Consider the following 10,564-nt stretch of genomic DNA (forward strand, 5'->3'; position numbering starts at 1 on the left):
GCTCCTCCCCCTCCTCCCTCCCCAAGGTGGTCAAAATTTCCGTAGTCCTCCACTACTACGCGCCTCGTAATCAGATCGTGGTTCTGGCACGTAAAAACCAAAATCTTTCGTGCCCGTGCCGGGTGCGGGCCATGTTTAAAACTATCGAGTCGGGCTCGGGCGTGCCGGAGCATAGCACTTTCGAGCTCGTGCCAGTCCCGGACCTGAAAAAACGGCCTGTGCAGTGCTCTGGCGTGCCTAACGTTCTGATAAATTTCGTATCACTCGTGTATCAAAGAAGGCGCAACTCAAGCAGCTCTGAGGCAAACGACAAATGGAGATCTTTTAGAACATACAAACAATAAGAAGACACCTAATATTCCTTATCAAGGAGTAAGACACTTATCTAGCTACACAGCTTATAAAAATGCCATAAAGAAAAAAAATAAACCAGGCGTCTGAACCAGAGTCAGCCCTTCTTCCTCGAAACGGATCCAAGACCACTGTCTGTCGTGTCACATGGTACGGATAGGCTGAAATTCGCAGAAAGAATCAGAATCCTCTCCCGGTGACGTGTCCTGCTTATTCAAACTTTTCCTATCCGAACTAACATTCTCCTACGTGGTGTGTGATTCACGAGTCGCCGGAGAAAACAGAGGCGCCCTTTTGAACCATGGGACTCCTGACAGTGATAGAAATGGTCAACGGGATCAGTGCCGCGTGATGAGTTGCTCGTTCCGTCAATGGCACCTTCCAGTACCAGCGCTTTCAATGCGAAACATGCTGGGCTCTCTTTACCGCTTTAACCCTAAACTAAATCCATAGAGTGGCATTTAAATCCTAAAAAAACCTACACTCTATTTGCGCGCAAAAACCTTGAAAAATAAATCCTTCTCCAAGCGCGCTTCAGCGGATAAAAATTCTGCAATTGCAACCGATACCGCACCAACTCCATAAACATGAAATTACTCAATAATGGTTTGTCTTTACAAACCTCCTCTATCAATGCTTATGTACAAAAAAAAAAAAAAAGAACGGCGCAACCACTAGTCACCAGTGTCGCAAAACCTGCTTCGCTCTATGATTCGCGTAACTGGCTCGTACAAAAACAACAACACGAACCTCTGAGCCCAACGCGAAATCTTTGAAATGAAAAGTAATACGTCCTTAATGACTAACAAAAGAAAAATTGTATTGCGCACTAACTACAAAAGAAAGCTTATGGATGCACTCAATTCGACAATTACTCATGATTAACGAACACTCGATGCGGTCGCAGCCTAAAGGCCTTTGGGCCACGCACAGGACAACAAATGGTGCCAGACATACACTGCCTACTGCAGTCATCTGCCACTTTGCGTTCCCGAGGCTTGCTTTCTCGTCCCTGACGAGGAAGGCTGTCAACGCGGGAACAAGAGCCACTCCCCCTTTGTCCTCGCTCTCCTGGCGCATTCCACTTCGAGGAATGTTATACTAGCCCGGTTCCGACGCGCATGTCTCATAAAGGTTGATGGGCACAACGAGAACAATGTAAAAGAGTGAGCCAACCTTTCGACAAGTGTACTTGTCTTTTTCAAGAAAAAGACAAGTGCACTCTTCGAAACGTTGGCTCCCTCTTTTGCCTTGTTCTCGTTTTGCCCACCGTCTTGAATTTCCACCTGTCGCCTTCCCCATGTTCAGCCAGGTTGAGCATTTCAACTACACCCTTACTTGCAGAGGCGCGCCCTGTTCTCTCGCAGTTAGCCTTTGACGACACCTCCGTTTTCTGAACCACCACTCTGAACCCTTTCCGGTTCTGCGGGATGGTCTGTTCCTCTGTCTTACGATCTGGGATGTGGCATTTCTCTCGAGCTTCCTCTGCGCCGAACACTTAGCTCTTCTGATCCGGTGTCGTCTAAAATAAATTTTGCGTTTCCAGGTGCTCATCGAATGTGCCGCTGAAAACCCCAGCGCCGGGTTACTGCACTGTTTGGCAACCATGGCTTTCTGCTCTACTTTTGTCGATTCCGGAAGATCAAGATGGCTATAGTGCGCAGGTACGAGGACGGTTCCCAGCATCTCCTTGACCTTAATGCTACTAAAAAAAAGGCCTCGTCTCTGCAAGGAAGGATTTTCTGAATCGCCACATACTGCACTTCTCTCTCTATTCTCGGCAATGTCAGGGAGTCGCTCAAGTGCTGAGGCACGAGAAAGGTATCCAGCCCTACACTGACCCTAATAGGGTTGCCGGAGCAAGCCTCGTCTCCGCAAGGAGGGCAGTTCGGATATGTGGCTGATTCCGTTTCGGTGAACACCTGCACTGTGCGGTCACCGAAGCTAGAGCCCTGAGCGATCTTCACTCCGTCTGACTGCGTCAAGTACTTTCTTCGCTTGGCCGCCACCACATCCTGATCCACCATATCCACCATATCCTAGACGATTCCGGAAAGTCGCCCATGCGTTCAGATACGAGGAAGGTTTCCCGCGCCTCATGGCTACGTGAAGAAGCCTCATCCTCCCAAGGGACGACCACGGGAATGGCCCCTCTCTGTAGATTGGCAACGGCCTCGCTCTCGACGTGCTCTGTCTCTTAAGGATTCCCGACCTCGCACATGTTGTGCTCATCTTTCACTGGCGCAACCTCAGTCCCCTCCAAAGAACAGACAGTCGTCGTTCGAGCGCTCTCTCGCACCCAACAGGAATATCAAAATGCCGGAGCAATGCACTCTTAGCTTTATCGTAATTCCTGAAGTCTTCATCGGCGAGGCGAGCCAAGCAACATCACACGTTAGAGAGAAATACCCCCAACAAACTAATACCCCTGTCACGCGGGAAGGTTTAATGTCATTCAAATAGAATGGCATTCGATGCATCGAATGCCATTCGGTCTCGTGCGGTGCTACACAGTAAAATATAATGGAATTCGCAAATGAAAGCCATGACGATGTGGAACGAAATTTGTGAAATTGAAAGAAATTATGTGCCAATTAAACGCGTTTATGAACTTTTGCGAGTACTTTTAAAACGGAAGAAAACATTTCGACGCCAATTATTCACAAATAAAAGCACTTCAATCAACACATTCAATATGCCCGACAGCCGCGATGGACTCCTGATGCAAAGAGTAATAGCGCTTGAGCACAGGCCTTGGTGAAAATATCATCGCGGTAAACATAACTATTTCTTTTTTATAAGTCTAAAAAGTATCTTCTGACTTTTCTGATGCACGCAGTAATTTTTGCGTTGCGTGTCGCTGTTGTCTATCAGGGGCCAAGAGTATACATTCGGTTTGAAATCGAATACGAATGAGTTCCCCTAACTCATTTGATGGCAAATGTCATTCCATTAGAATGATATTAAATTTTCCCAGTAAATCCCGATTAGTGGGATTATCTGCGAATGCCATTCAATTCGAATGACATTAAATATTCCCGTGTGACAGGGGTATCAGAGGCGGAACTTCACGGTCGAGCTTTGTCTCTCTGCATACCTGCTCGAAGAAGGACCGAAAACATTCTATGCTTTCATCGCCCCTGAAATTGTGCAGGCTAACCCATGCCCGTTGAATCCTGAGCTGCTAGGTTTCCCTTCGAATTTCTTTCATTTCCGTTTCGTGTTCTTTGTCCCGTCTTATGCGTTCATCCTGCCCTTCCCTTCTGTGGTACTCTTTGTCCCACCTTATTTCATCTGCTTTCTTCGCGTTCGCGTTCCGTCTGGGCCTGGATAACTTCCCAAGCTTCCACGATATCCCCGTCATTTCTGCCACTTGCCTCTAGTACATCGATGACCTCCGTCTTCATTAACTGCTTCCCACAATCTATCCAGGATTCCCCAAATCTCGTGTTTAGATCCGTTCTGCGCAACGTTTTCCTGTCCATGGCTAGCTTTCTTTTTCCGCAAGTTTCTCATTAATTTTAGTGTATAAAGAAAGGAAGTATCTTTCAACAACGCGTCTAACACCCTTGTTATTAGGACGAACCGCGTTAAGCCTGTCAACTCTCGAGGAAAAAGGTCGTGCACTCACCACGCCGAAGTCGAAGCGCCGCGCAGGTTATCTCACCGCTGCCGTTCAACGTTGCGACCGAGGGTGCGAAGTTTTGTGGTATCCATTCACCATGGAGAGTAAGGGAATATGGGGCTGGACCCTATATCGAAGTCATTTGAACAAACACGTTCATATTATATTATGTACAAGTTTTGCAAGCACAGAAGATCACGAAGTTCGTAATCAAGTTCCAGCTTCCGATCTCTCCAAGCGTCGGTCTCACTTCTTAACCGCTGCGTTGTCATTTTCCAGTCGCCTTCACCAAATCCGGTGTTAGCAGCCACGTGTGACGTCACGTCCCAGCAATCCAGAGGTTGGTAAACATTTCGCTCTGAAGAGAGCTACGCACATCACTTTGAACAAAAGCGGAGTAGGGGAGGGGGATACACACTGACCCTTTCTCCGGCACGGACGTGGCAGTTTGGGCGAATGACACGTGAAGTGAAAGAACGTTCCCTCCTGGCAATGCCGCTCCTAGTTGAACTTGTCTTGGCAGTTTTTTCTATCGCAGAACCTCCCTGGTGGTCACTAATCATCACAGAGGACAGTTTTGACAAGGTCGTCAGCCCGTTCACCATTAACACGTTCTCCGCGACCGACTGTTGTCGCGTGGTAAACGGCCTATCACAACAATATCGTCTTTCTGTACTGTTTTGAAATTCTCCCCTTGGACACCGTTTAACTCTATTCTCTTTGATGTTCTATTTTGTTCATACGATGCCACGTGGTTTTTCCAATGACAACGTGGCAAATCGTTATAGAGACCCTAGGTGGTCTCCAAATCCACCTTCCAGTGATCGTTGCCAGTGAGTGACAATAACATGCATCGAAAGATGTTCCTTATCGGACTGCATGCGTCGGAAATAATTGCGGAGCCCGAAGTGCGTAGTGGTCGCCGTGCTTTAGAAATCACCTTATGACATGTACAAATAAACAAAATTGTTCGTGATTTCAGGAACTTTTCCAAAGAAGCGAGGCAACCATGCAGACACAAGATTTAACTCGGCAAACTGCAAAATCCGAAGACATAATGTGTGCGAAAAAACATACTTACGAACGCCAGCAGAGAAAACAGCCGGAGCACGGCAGCGAACCTCTGTGCTGGTCTTAGCAAAGGAAGGCGACTGACGTATACGGCAGGCTATGGCGTAGCACAACGACCTTTTCACAGCAGGCGCAGCGAGAGTTAAACAGATGGCGGATCCATTCCCGCGCCCTTTCTGCGCCGCTGCGGTGCGAGGACACCTGCAATGTAAGGGAATTCTATTACACCATCGCATTACTCCGCAGCAAAAATATGTTGGCACTCAAGCCACTTATCCATCAAACATACAGAATACCTGTGGTGTTTAAAGACATCGCTAACGATCCGGGACACAGAAAATAGGCTGGGACACACACAGCTGTGTCCCATCCTATTTGCTGTGTCCTGTGCCGTTAGCGCTGTTTCTAAGCCAGCAAATCGCCCAATCTACCGTTCCTATACAAAATATGCGGCGTAACGCACTAACTATACAAGCAATTTCTCTGCTCTCCCTCTGCACGGGCTGGTTGATGCCGGTTGTTGGTGTACTTATGCCATTGTGTAATTAACAAGTTGGATGGTGCAATCGCGGCAATGCTTTATTGTATCAGCGAGCGAAAATCAGCCCATAGTACTCTTTAGGTGGGAACGCGTTAAGCCGCTCATTTCTCAAACATGCAGAATAGGCGGCGTGACGAACAAAGTGTACAAGCAATTTCTCGGCTCTGCCTCTGCACGGTAATTGAATGCGCGCAAATCGTTGGAATGCGGGGTAATTACCTTTTGATCCCTACCCATGAATGTGGGAGCGTTGACACTGCCACCAAAGACCAGGGAGAGCTGATGTCGCGCCACCTTTTGCCAGTTCTGAATGCTTACGACAAAGGACACATAATGGCAAGCACCTTTTTCCTGCGTGGAGATGGTGCCGAGAATTCCCCCATTTAACAAAAGAATGTCAAATACTCACACAGGTCAGCATAGTAACAGCGTAGGATTCGACATCGCTCCTTTGAAGAATGCTTGTTAATTCCCGATGCGCGTGTTAACTGATGGTATTCTATGAGAGCAGGTGTGCGCACAAATTACGCAGAAACAGGACGACAGAAATCATCGTCGCCCATGCAGCGTAGTATCGCTAAGAGCGTGAGAATAGGAGAGAGACAGAGCGATCATCTGAAAAAGTGTGAAACGCTTTCCTAAAGTGTAACCACTCTGTTAATGACATTAGGCACAATCCAGTAGGTGGTTTAAACGCAGTAGTAATCACATTCTATAGGGGAATGTTGAAGCGGGCGAGCAACTGCCACCTCCCCGTTTTATTGTTTACTGAAGGGGATTTAAAGGCTGTCAGGAACGCATTCCTTTGAGTCTAGGGTGTAATCACTAAACTTATGAGTCAATAAGGGTCTGTACGATGCAACACTAACCTGGACTATAGCCACTTGGTGGTCAAACAAGGACACGCGGTTGGTCGTATGTAATAACAGTTGGCCTAGGCTCTAACTTAGTAAAGTAGAAGAGTAAGGTGCTGTTTACCTGGGTGTTTTTTACCAGTGTTCTTCTGCAAAGGCTGCATTTGGCTGTGTAAATATTTTCATTGCAATATATCTCCCATATTTTGTTACCTCCAATGTCCATGCTTCATCAACACCGATTGTCACCTTATGGAGACTTGACAAACTTCAAGGACAACAAACAAACTTTACTGCACTTTCACTCAAAAAGGCAAGAGTCGATTGCCATAGCAAATTTGTACACCGCTATACGAAGTAAGGATATTAGCTTTATCGGCCGTATAAGCTTGTAGACATTCGCTTACTAACTCAATTACCTAGCATGGTTTCCACAAGGAAACACGAACAAATTTCACTCGATGATCGCCGGAACTCGCAGTCAAAATGCTGGAATGAGAAAGCGCGGCAGCAGGAGCAAGCGAATCGACCTTCGTGCTGCCTCTAGCTTCAATGCGAACTAAGCGGTGAGAACACAGTGCACACGAAGCTATCGGACCTCGGTGCGCTAAGAGGACTAGAATCTCTCTCCATCGCAGATCGCTTTCAAGATAGGCGCCCGCGCGGCTGCGCCATACACTGCAGCTGCCGGGAGAGAACACCCACCCTCCCTCTTCTCTCCCGTTGCCTTGAATGCGATGTAAGACGTGCGCTTCGTCCCTACTTTCCGCCCTTGCGCGCGCCAGATTGAGCCGTTATCGTCGGCTCATCATTGCACGTTTTCCCCCGCAAATACAGGACATGGCGGCCGCGTACGATGTTAACGCCCTTCGATTTTATAAGAAACATTGCAGCGACGGTGACGACGCCGGCAGAAATGCTCCTGTAGTGTCCACATAATTGCCATCGAAATTAAATTTATTTTGATACGGAAAAAATACGGTGTGTTAACCTACATTTAGGGGCATGTCTGATATTATTATAATTACAGTCAATGTTACTATATCTATATATATATATATATATATATATATATATATATATATATATATATATATATATATATATATATCGGGTGTCCCGGTTAACCTGGACCAAGATTTAAAACAAACAGAGCCCTAGAGAAATTTTACCTACTGCATAGTAGCGGCAGTCGTTTGTACTTACTGCCATAATTTTTTCATCGCGAAATAGTAATTCATTGCTTTTAATTAATGAACTTTTTAAATTAGTGCTTGAATCACAAACATGTCAATTACAAAGTCGTAGGGCACCTTAAGTAACCTCCGAATCAAGCGTTTATTTTGTGCTGAAGTGTGCCTGGTTTGTTCCAAGAAAAAACTACATCCCGCGAAATACGCGAAATATGAAATAGATGCGCGCTCGCGCGCCGCTACTCAAGCGCCTCCACGCAACCTTTAAAAGATATACGGCTCCATTCGTTTATCGTCGCATCGTACAGGGCTTTGTCATGTAGGATGGCTCGAGAGATTTCGCGTCCTAACTATAGCGTGATGCGCTAAGTGTCAGCATCTGCGGAAGCAAGAATCTTGTGCTCGATCAAGAGGCACTCGGGATAGCTTTAACCTTAGCGTATCATGAAACAAAGCTAGAAAAGAAATTCAACCATTGTGTAAAAAAGAGATGCAGTGGTAAAAGGGCACGGAAAAGTAAAAAAAAAGGGCAGCTATCGGAAGAAAAGAAAAGAGCTACTCAGGAGTTTATTTCAATAAAATATGCGGCAGTAGCATGTAAGGCGCCTCAGCCACCCACAAAGAAACTTCCAAAGGTCCAACTGGTTTTGCCATTTACTCTTTTTGTCTCTTGAACTCCGGAAAAGAGGCAGAACGAAGCAGTTTTCTACCTATTTCTATTTTTGTCGCAAGCTTTCTTTTATTTAAGGATAAGGTGGCATTATGAAGGTGCGTTAAACAGTCACTTTTTACACCAGTTCTGAACGGTTATTTTCCGCTGCCACTTATAGCACGTGCTCAAACAGGCCCCCGTCTGAAGCAATACAGTACTTGCTTCTTTCCAGCACTTGTGCTGTTGCTTCTTTAAACAACTACGTTGGAATCTCGCGGCAGATTCTACTTATTTTTACCTTAATTGCGTCCGGTGTGGTAGCATCGCTGCTACACACGCGATCTTTCCCGTAGCCCCACAAGAAGTCCAGCGCGGTGTGATGTCCGGCGACCTAGCAGGCCAGGCTACTGGTCCGTGCCGGCCAATCCACTGTCCAGGAAAAAGCTTGTCGAGCCGCGCTCGACACTGACTACTACTATGCGCAGGAGTATCATCATGTTGAAACCAGGTGTCCCGAATGAGCGCAAGTGGAACGTTGCAACAGACGTTGTTCATGAGGCCCCCAAAGCTGTCGTTGACGGAGCGTTGCGTCGTTAGTGTGTTGTCAAAAAAGGTGGGTCCGATGATGTTGCCATCAAAAATACCACACCACACATTAAGCGACCACTCGTATTGGTGTCGTGTTTGTGCCAGCCAGTGGGGATTCCGATCACTCCAGTAGAGCGCGTTGTGGAGATTAGCTTGTGCGTTTCTGGAGAAATCAGCCCTCATCCATCCAAAGCACGCGAGTTCTGTTCTGCTTCGCATTTCGTTAAAATACAATTGGCGAAGTTAAGTCTGTTTTTGAATTCACTCTGTTCAAATTTTTGTTGAAGATGTTCTACATGGTACGGGTGCATATCACGTTTTGTTAATATCCTCCACACTTCTGACCTTGATGTTCCGGCCTCCGCACTGGCGTCGCGCACATACCGTGAGGGTTAGCAGCACAAAAATGCCAAAACATCCGAAAAAGAAAGTAAAAGGCCCGAGGGGAGAGCCTAGTTACTCGTTGGTAATGGGGTTACTCACTAGGCATTCGTCACTCCGCTCATCATTTGCAGTGTACAGGTCGCTTACACGGTGCCCGTTACGCGTGCTTTTGTGTAATCGACGAATACGCAAGCCATTTTGTGGTGTGCTGATCAAATTGAGTAGAATGCTTTATGAAATGTTAGGCGACCCTAATCTTTGACTTCATTGTCTCTTTGTGGCACTCGTACACCGGCGTTGGAGTTCTTGAGGTTAGGCGAGCGAACTTCTTTCCCCTTGCACGATATGCGGGTGAGGATAGAGGGAGGCTGAGGAGGAAGCGCAGCGCGCACTATTTTTCGCGGCGTAGCTCCGTAGCAGGCGGTGCACTCTCCGGTACCATCGTCAGAGCATGTAAGGAGCGCGCGCGCGAAGATGTGGCGATCAAGCGGGCGAGCGAGCAGGTGAACGCTGGGAGAGGAGAAGCGAGAGAGGAGGTAGTGACGTCACGTCCGCTCTGCGCGGCAGAGGTTCAGTCACTGTCAGGCAATTGTTTTCATTAATTAGCCGCTTAAATATCATGCCACTTCCTCGTGTGTGTGTCTTTAGTGACGTCATCACTGCCGCTTTCTACTTCAGGGTTTCCAGGAATTTCTCCAAAGCCGTGCTCACGTGGCGGGTCTCTAATGTCTACGATTATATGCTTTGGTGTGCGGCAATCAGTGATTTCTATTGAATTCTGATTCCAGACACTTCAGTAGCTCAACTTCTAACTATACTTATGCTATAATATATATGTAATAAAACCCATGAATTTTCTAATGTGCTATTTTTTCATATTTTTGTTTTGTGATTTATATTGAATTTCGTCCCCGGTCGTCTCAGGAAGTGAACCGAAAGTGCTGCGCAAGAAACAAGAGTGTTACAAGAGTGAAACAAGAGTGATAAAGAAAGATAACCTGAGGGCTAAAGAACTTAGTCCTTGGTAGTGGGTTTATTCATGCTGAATCTGCGGAGTCATTCTCCTCATCATTGGCAGTGTTCAGGTATTTGACGCATTCCGCAGGACGGGTGACAAGGGGTCACGGGGTGAGAAGCGGAAGAGTCGGCATGGAAGCGCATCAATGAATGCAGCCGTCTTTGACACCACCCCGTTTCGTTATATAGGTTCCGCTCATGCTGTTCTCGTGTATGCGCCGTAGCAGCTGTGCATACGAGCCGACATCTTTCCGGACTGCCGTCACCTTTCATCAAGAGCCACGTGCC

General features: G+C 46.9%; 1 protein-coding gene across 5 annotated transcripts in view; it reads right to left on the reverse strand.

Annotated features, from left to right (window-relative positions):
• Nucleotides 1-5,160, reverse strand: part of LOC142575873 (beta-1,4-N-acetylgalactosaminyltransferase bre-4-like) — a 50,477-nt gene extending 45,317 nt beyond the window's left edge. For 4 of the 5 annotated variants that reach the window (XM_075685606.1, XM_075685607.1, XM_075685609.1 and 1 more), the window contains exon 1: nt 5,058-5,160. The gene's annotated coding sequence lies outside the window, so the exon portion shown is untranslated. Of the gene's footprint in view, nt 1-5,053 lie in introns of all 5 variants that reach the window. The other variant, XM_075685608.1, reaches the window with a different exon arrangement.
• Between the last annotated feature and the right edge of the window lie 5,404 nt (nt 5,161-10,564).

This window comes from Dermacentor variabilis, chromosome 3 (assembly GCF_050947875.1).
Source record: "Dermacentor variabilis isolate Ectoservices chromosome 3, ASM5094787v1, whole genome shotgun sequence".
NCBI classification, from domain to species: Eukaryota; Metazoa; Arthropoda; class Arachnida; order Ixodida; family Ixodidae; genus Dermacentor; species Dermacentor variabilis.